Genomic DNA, 9,044 nt, shown 5'->3' with positions numbered 1-9,044 from the left:
TAATTAAAGAAACAAAAATAAATAAATAAAAATAAGATATAATAATTTATTAGGGGGCTAATTGGGCATTTAAATAGAAATAAAAAAACTATAATTCATAACATAAAATTATATTTTAGAATAATTGAATAAACATAATAATTAAATAAAAAAAATAAATAGTATTAATATATGAATATAAAATTTTATTTTAAAATAATTTTTGTTCGAAATTAAAATAAATATAATTTAAAAAAATATATTTTTTTAAAAACAAATATATGAAAATATGAAAGTTCCATACTCTCTATATATGAAAAAAAGGAAAGTTCCATACTCTCATAATAGGATTAAACATCTGATTGATTGGTTAATTTAAGTTCAATGAAAATAGGTGTCCGGGTATAATTAATTTTTTTTAAAGCTAATTATAAACTACTTTCAAGCAATATAATTACTTGTACGTACGAATCAGTTTCCGTCAGAGAAGTTTCGTTAAGAAAATGGACTTTGAAGTTTCCAGCATTGTTCCTATTTTCAACAATTTATGGAATTGGCAGCTGATTTGTATTTAGTACGTTTATATATTTCAATATGAACAGAGACTCTAGTACACTCGTATACGAAAGGGCTGAAGTAGATCCATAGCTAGAAATTAATTTCGGTGGGAGCTAAGAAATAAAATGATGGATCGAATATACTTCTGTTTTTCATTTAATTATATCATAATGCATTAATAATGAATAACATATATATACATATAATTATTTAATAAATTTTGGGGCATAGTCACTTAGTCATTTAAGTCAATGCTGGTTATATGTTCTACAGAATATATAGAACATATAATTGCCTCATATTGCATCAAGGATGACAGTGAATGAAGACAGCCATAAATATACGATTAATGAATTTTGGTTCCTATAAGATAATATTGCATACCACAAAGTGTGCGATTGAACTTGATTATTGTAAAAAACATATGTTATTTGTGATCCCAGCCCCTTAGGTTATTTTCTGTAAAGATGTGTGGAGTTGTTGGTGTAATTAGAAAAACTATAGATAGAGACCACATGGAAACCAACATTCTCAGATTTATTGCTTAAAAAGCTAACGGCGTTTGTGACAAAAAACCATATTCAAATATCAGTGACATGCAATTATCTTTTTATGATTTAAATGTAGTTAAATTTAGTTAATTTAACTTTAAAATCAAACTTCTAAAAATATATGCTTTAGTGCAATAATTATCATTAATCATATTTACAAAATTACATTAGCATGTCAGTGTGAATATTAATACGTATTCACTTATCTCCATGTCCATCTCCTGCATATTGAGTATGAATAGCGTTTGTTGTCCATTTATCTCGTTGTAAAGTTCAGATACTTTCCTGTGAAGGTAGTTTTCGATATACATCTTTGTCAATTTATGTATTTGTATTATATATTTTTATATCTATTATTTCTGTATAAAATTTAGCTTTCAGTATTTCATACGTTTCCTTTACATTCATGTGATCTCAATCTTTTATATTATTTTCTATGGAGATATGTGTAGTTGCTGATAAAATTAATCAAAGATATTAACCACTTAAGTGCCAACATACTTAGAGTTTCTACCCAAACAGATAACAAGGCGACTTCTTGTAATCTGTGATCTTATTCCTTTCGAGCAGGGCTGTCCAAACTACGGCCCGCGGATAATGTTTGTGCGGCCCGCGACATATTTGTATGTATTTTTGTATGTAATTTGTATGTATTTCTAATAGAATCACACATCGAGGTTTTTTCGATTGAGAATTTACACAATATTTTCATATAATTTCTTTACAAAACTATTTAAGTTGATATTTAACCAATCTAAAGCAAGATTATAAAAATCTCGTTCTTAACTTTATTGAATCATCATAGCCGTCATAATGAAAAATTTACTTCTCTTAATAAATTTTGTGGTTCCGTTATTGGTAGCATGTGCTTTTGGCTTATTTTGACATTTGCCTTTTGCAGTTTTAATTAATTAAATAACATTTTCGTATTTTACATTCGATTTTACATTTTGATATATACATTGAAATTTTAAATAAAATATACACAAATATTTGGATTATATACATACATATCACATATATATATGTATATATACATATATATGTATAGTATATATTAAAAAGAAATGTGTGTATATTTCTTAGTAGAGAGCTTCAAATGTGCTTCTTTCTATGTTAACGAATTCTGGGTATCAGCCCTCAGTCATGTTTTGTGTAAATATTTTGACAAGTAAATTTAATTGGCAGCGACTGCTCAACATTTGTGAAATCCCTTTAATTTAATGTGGGAAACCGAACCGAAAAGGGCGAAGCACAATGTGGCCTCTGCAGTTAGTAAAAAATAATATTTAAAATTAGAAAATTGAAAATGAAAAAAATATGAATTTCTAGTTTCTGTTTTTTGTTATCACACAAGTGCGAGTGGCACTAGCACCGTCACCGGCACCGCCTTTCGCTCTGTACTTTCACTTAGCATAGGCAGTTGAATAAGTAGTTGAACTTTCACTGCTGCGACATTTTGGCTACAAAATATTTTGACAAATGAAAGCTGCCTAATGAAGTGACAGTAATTGGCTGTGCTGAGTACGCTTCAAATAATGCCAGAGCAGTCGGAGCAGCTGGAGCAGTCAGAGCAGTCGGAACAGCAGGAGCAACACTACAAAGTGTTTAGCTGGAATTATTTAGATGATTGGTGGCATAGGGCAACTTTGGAAATGATGCGCAAAGAATGACTTTTATTTTTAATATTACTGATTATGATTACTCGATTTTGTTGCTGTTGGTGTTCTTGTTGTTGTTGTTGTTGTAATTTTTCATTTTACAAAATTATATTTTTAATTTCGACATTATATTGGATGGCGTAGGATTTTTTAATGCTGTTTTTATTTCATCCGCCCATCTATATTTGCGGTGTCATGATGAGTTAATTATTATTATTTTTGCTTCTTTTTGGCGTCTATTTAATGATGCTTGTAGCAATAAATTAGTCAGTTTGTAAAAACAATTTTTATTTATAGGCCATTTTATTTTCGGTATGTATATTAAAAGAAATGGTGTCGAGAAAGCTACACCATGGCATATTTTGATGTGACTGCATTTTGATTGATGAACTATTTTATTATATTAGCATATGTGCAATGAAATGATTTCATTATTCAAAAATTGGTAATAGGTTCATAAAGGAAATGCCCTAGTATTTTACCCACAGTATAACAGGTGGAACGAATAATACACTTTTAATTTTCTATATATTTTATATAATGACAACTTCATCTTTCTGGAGTTTATAGCAAATGGAACAAGGTGGACATTTTAAAACCAAAAATGTGTGTATTCCGGTGAACCGATATTAGAAAAGAAAAACACGGTTGCACGCAAATTCATTTCAATGGAAATTTTTTCAACAGTTATATAAGTAGAAGTGAATGGTAGATAAGTAATGTTGATCCAAGTTTGACCTAGATTAATTTCAATGAAAACCTTTCCAACTTTCCATCTGTTTTTTAAGCAGACTTAAATAAGAGTCAGGTAATATTGATCCAAACTAGACCTAGATATTTCACTGGAGATTTTCCTAAACGTTTTTTAAGCAAAAATGGATGCCAGAAAAGTAATGTTGATCCAAGTGGGACCAGAGTCACTTCCATGGAAGTCTTTTCACATTTTTTTTAAACAAAAGTATATGCTAAATAAGTAATATTAGTCTAAGTTGATTAAAAGCAATCAATACTATTTAAAGAGAGTTTCAGTGGTAACATTCAAATTAATTTGAATAGCTCATTCAATTCAAAAATAAATGTTGAAAAAAATTTAACTTAAATAAATCGTATCTTAGAATTAAGGCTGTTTTTTTTTTAAATTTTCACATTTTTTTAACTAACTAGCTTCAGAGATAAGTTTGTTATATAAACTAATATATACTGTTGAATACTGTTCTAGAGCTCCAAAGAATGGATCTATTGTCAATATATAAAATTTCTTGAATTTAATTATGTCTGAAAAACAATAGAATTTAAAACTCACCTCATCGGGCGTTAATGCTTCTCTAAAGTATCTGTTCTATTTCCGTCCTGCTCACCCGAAAATGTGAATACAATTTTTGAAATGTCTAATTTTGAAGGCCTCAACTATTAAAACATTATAAATCCTAATTTTTTTTAAACAAATTTAATAAAACAGTCTTTAAGATTTTTAGCTCCTAATGCTTCAATATAAAGTTCAATATTGTAAAATCCGTGCTTCATGATTGGCACAAATTTTACATGATATTTTAGAAAAAATCGACAGTAAAAAATCGACCATACCTTTTTGTCATAAGTCAAAAGTAACTCTAGTCTTTCAAATAATAAATGTCTAAGCTTTTTGGGGTAATAGATGAGTACGAGTACAGTCTTTCTCAACTAAGAGGTTCTTTTGTGGTGTACATTTCTTTTGTCATTTTAAATTGTGTATCTAAAGCCATTAAGGCAAAGATTTTCATTTCAATTTCATCTTAAAATTTAAGGCCTTTTCTTTATACTTGAATATATTATTGAATAAAAAAAAGTCCATCCCTACTTAAAATTAATACGATAATATTATGAATGAGCTTCCTTTGTACATTAAAAAACCTCCAAATTGAAAAGGAAACAAAACAACTGCGAACGCGCAATAATCCCAGCAATTTCCGACACTAATCCCGGCTTAGGAAGTTTCTTTCATTTTACTTAAATCGACAGTTTCCTAGAAATGCCAAAAACAACACAACTCCAACATGAGTAAGAACAACAAGAAGAAGCACACAGTAGCGCCAGCAAAATATAACCAAAACAAAAGCCGAACATGTACATGAAGAGGCAAGTTCAACAACTTACACAAACACACAAGTATGGCACAATTGATACTTCCAAAAATGTTAACATTTGCTATGTGTGTGATTGTGTGTGGTTGTGTGCGAGAAGTGGAGACACAAAAACACAAAGACACACCAATGACAGAAAAAGCAAACATAAATAAGAATGAGTTGCGTTGCGTTGCGTTGCGTTGCGTGCAGGATATCGAACAACGGGAACATAATGTTAAAGTTTCCGCCGGAGAAAGAAAAACAACAAGAATGAAAATCAGTTTTAAGAATAACAAAATAAAGCACTTACTGCACTGAGAAGAACGCGCAAAGACAAAGTTGAAAAGGGAAATATTATTATTTTTTTCTTTGCTCTTTTTTTACTCTCTCAGATAAAAATTATTATTATTATATTTATGATTATTTTCATAAGTAAACATAGCTTTTGCCTAAATTACGAGTGCTATTTGTATATGGTATGTATGAGAATCTGCCTGCGTGAGCAAATACGGCAAATACTCTGTTTCTGTGTTTGTGGTTCGGTGGTCCTCTACGCACCACATAAATTGCACTTTATGCGGCATATTTTCTTGGGGAAATATCTCAAAACTGGCATATGCTGAGCCCAAGGAAATGTAGGAATATACCCGTAATATTTTGGGTACTGATTTGAATTGCGTTATAAGTACTGTAAATACGGTTTAATGAAAAAAGATTTGTGTGGAAAATCATTTACTATTTTTAGTGAATAATGTAGCGCTTATAAGGAGAAATGTGAAAAGAAAATATGCTATTAAAAATGATGAACCCAAAGGATAACGGATTATTCCTATAATCCAGATGACTTACTTTAACTATATTTTGAATTCTTTGAATTCTATTATCTAAAATAAAAATATAGAAGTTAAAAATGTGTTAAAATTGTGCATTGATACTTAAATAATAAATGGCTAAATGGTAATATATATTGAATCCAAATAAATAAATTTAATTTGATAAAATTTTTGGAATAAAAAAAATTTTAAAAAAAATGTCTTCCGAATTCTGTTATATTATGTACACACACCTTTTGATTTTTAATTTATTATTTACTGCTGTCCTTTCCTCCTAGTGAATTTTTATTTTATAGAAATCTGTTATTTAAAAATAGATTATAATCATGAATTCATTCTTCGAAGAAGTATTTATGGTTGACGTGTTGTTCGTTCTAATTTATAGAAATCCATTGTTTAAAAACAAACTAGATATATTTATTCTCTGAAGAATTGTTTATTAGACCATATGTATTAGACCACAACACAAGTATTTGTTACAGTTGGACGTAGATTAGAAATACAAGTCGACATCCCAATAATTCCGTATGTCTCAATTTTAATATATCTTTTCAGTTGGATATAGTTTAACACGTTATTTTTCTAAGCATGCTAAGAATAAGCCTTTTTCTTGTCACAGAAGACGGTATTTGGCAACTCGAATTTGTATTTGTGTTTTCTTTATATTGGTAAGTACATATTTTTCCCGGTGTTAGACTGTACTTTAAACTCGATGATGTTTGTTGTTTGCAAAATTCATTGATACATGTAGCTGAGTAGCAGTCTTAAACTACGTGGCGGATTTCATTCAAGTTTAATATAACTTTTGTTACCAATTCTGTTACAGATTTAGTTTTTCTCAGACCTCTACTATAGCATTTTATTCATTAAAATGTTACTAGCTATGGTTTATAACGTAAATGACTTATTTATTTATATTAAAATATACCGCAATCACACAATTATAGTGTATATATTCGAATTTCATAATGGACAAAATGTTTTTCAGAAAACCGAGACAATAAAGATAAACTGTTAATAGCCGAAATATTAACAGAGTATTGTCACCAGAAAGTTAGTATAGTTGAAAATTTGTTGCAGTTCAATTGAGCACTGGATAGTGCACTTTTATTATTCATCTTATTATCTACAAATATCTTTAGATTCTCTTTACAGTTTAGAAGTTGCGACACTTTTCTTATATAAATTTTGTTGTAAATAAAAATAAAATTCCGTATATTTGAGCAAAAATAAAAGGCATTGGTATCTCTTTATTTAGTGTTTCTCTATAGATGTCGTCTGTCTGTTGTCTAAGAGTATGGCCTATCAACTTCCACTTTCTTATTTTTATCTCATTTTGTGTTGCTTTAGTCTTAAAGGTATCACATTAGAACTATTTTATACTATTTATTTTTCTATATTTGCAGTATTAATACATAATTATATAACATATTGTGATTTAAAATATAAAAATTTTAAAGGTACATTTTTGTATACTTATCTCAGTGTATCTTTTAATTTATAGAGATACACAGGAAAATAATGCTGAATATCGTGTTGCATAAATTATAGTATCGATCAAAGCATTAGATTTATGCGTTAGAAAAAAATTACTAGGTAAAAATGACTAATATATTAGAAATTTTTATGGTATTGACTACCTATAGTTCAACCATTGAAGATTTTATGTATTACTAAAGAATATAGTTACACTTTATAAGTTATATGTATAAATTATAAGTTATATATATAAGTTATGCTAAAGTATAATTGCAATAAAGTGGATAATTAGTTGACATTTGACCATCAACACCGTTAGCTCAATCTTAACTACACAAAATAAGGTAACTTTGGAAGTTCAAAGATAACTTTATTTTTGAATTTCTAAATTAATAAATAAATGTTTGTGTATTTGTATTATACTATATAATTGACAGGTATGTTCAAGGTTTTTTTGTTAAATCATTTTCTTGAATATTTTCATTGAAAACTATCAACAATTTATCAAATCTTAATGGTATCAAAACTTAAAAATATATTATTTTTTATTTATTGTACCACTGTATTCGAAAATATTTTATTATTTTACATTACAACATATTTATTTAATTTTTTTTATTTATTTAATCCGGGCTTTATTAAACAAATATCAAGAATTTTTACTACAAAATTTATAATTTTATAACAAACATAAATTTAATAAACAAATTAAATAAATTAATAACGATAAATTTATTTAATTTTTTTATTTATTTAATCTGGACTTTTTTAAACAAAAATCAAGAATTTTTATTACAAAATTTATAATTTTATAACATAAATAAATTTAAGAAAACAAATCAAATATATGTGAAAGATTCTAATAATGATAAATTTATTTAATAAATTTCAATAAAATATCTATTGTGAAAGTAATCAACTGTTTTATGTATATCATTGACATATGTTATTCTAACAATTATTTGTCGTATCAATTTATTTCTGTTTAGTTTTTCTCATAGGAAGTAATAATTCAGTTCAATGATTTCAATAACTTAAGCATATTTCATTGAAATAATTTTTGAACAATTTAAATACATTTTATTGGATTTCCCCGAATGGAAGTTCATGCTGCATACTTACAATGAAATGCCTACTCCATTTTCTTGAATTAAATATGCTTGATTCCACACATAAAAGATTTCCGGAAATGAGACTTTTAATATTTTTAATATGCTTTTCTGTCGTACTCCACTTTGTGTGGCTTTTTAATAAATTTTTTGATTTCATATTTCTGAAATCTGAAATTTTTCTACAGATTTTGCTTAACAAATACAGGAAATAATATCACAGTTCATTGATTTTCATTTATTTTTGGGAAATTTAATAAAAAAGAAAAACAAAATTAAAAGATCTTATGCAAGCAGAAATAATTGTGGACTTAACAAGGACGAGTATTGCAATTTCTTACTCTCGTAAATATGACATTCCTGTACTTCTACAGCTGGATTTAGCATTCACAGTCAAAGACGAATATACATTTCAGAAGCGATTCTAACCAAAAAAAAGCTTATAATTGAAACCAAATAAATTTGATGATTTCTGCCTTTTGGTACATTGTGATTGTTTTTCGAATTCTAATTAAAATATTTTTACCTTGCAGGTATTTCACATAAGTTTTAAGCAGAACTAAATTTAAGAAACGAGTTATGTTATTTCCGTTTGATATATCCAAAAACTGTGATTTGTTTGTTATATTGAATACAGATAAAAGATATTTTCATTTGGGAAGCTGCATTTAAGGATAAAATTAAAATCTGTGTGTGTTATTTTATATTCTATTCTTTTTGATTTTATTTTTACCTGTACCAATGCATACAATATTATTTTACAGCGTACTTG

The sequence above is a fragment of the Teleopsis dalmanni genome, chromosome 2 (assembly GCF_002237135.1).
Source record: "Teleopsis dalmanni isolate 2A chromosome 2, ASM223713v2, whole genome shotgun sequence".
In the NCBI taxonomy this organism is placed as follows: Eukaryota; Metazoa; Arthropoda; class Insecta; order Diptera; family Diopsidae; genus Teleopsis; species Teleopsis dalmanni.
The sequence above is the reverse complement of the archived record's forward strand: the minus strand, read 5'-3'. Positions refer to the sequence as shown.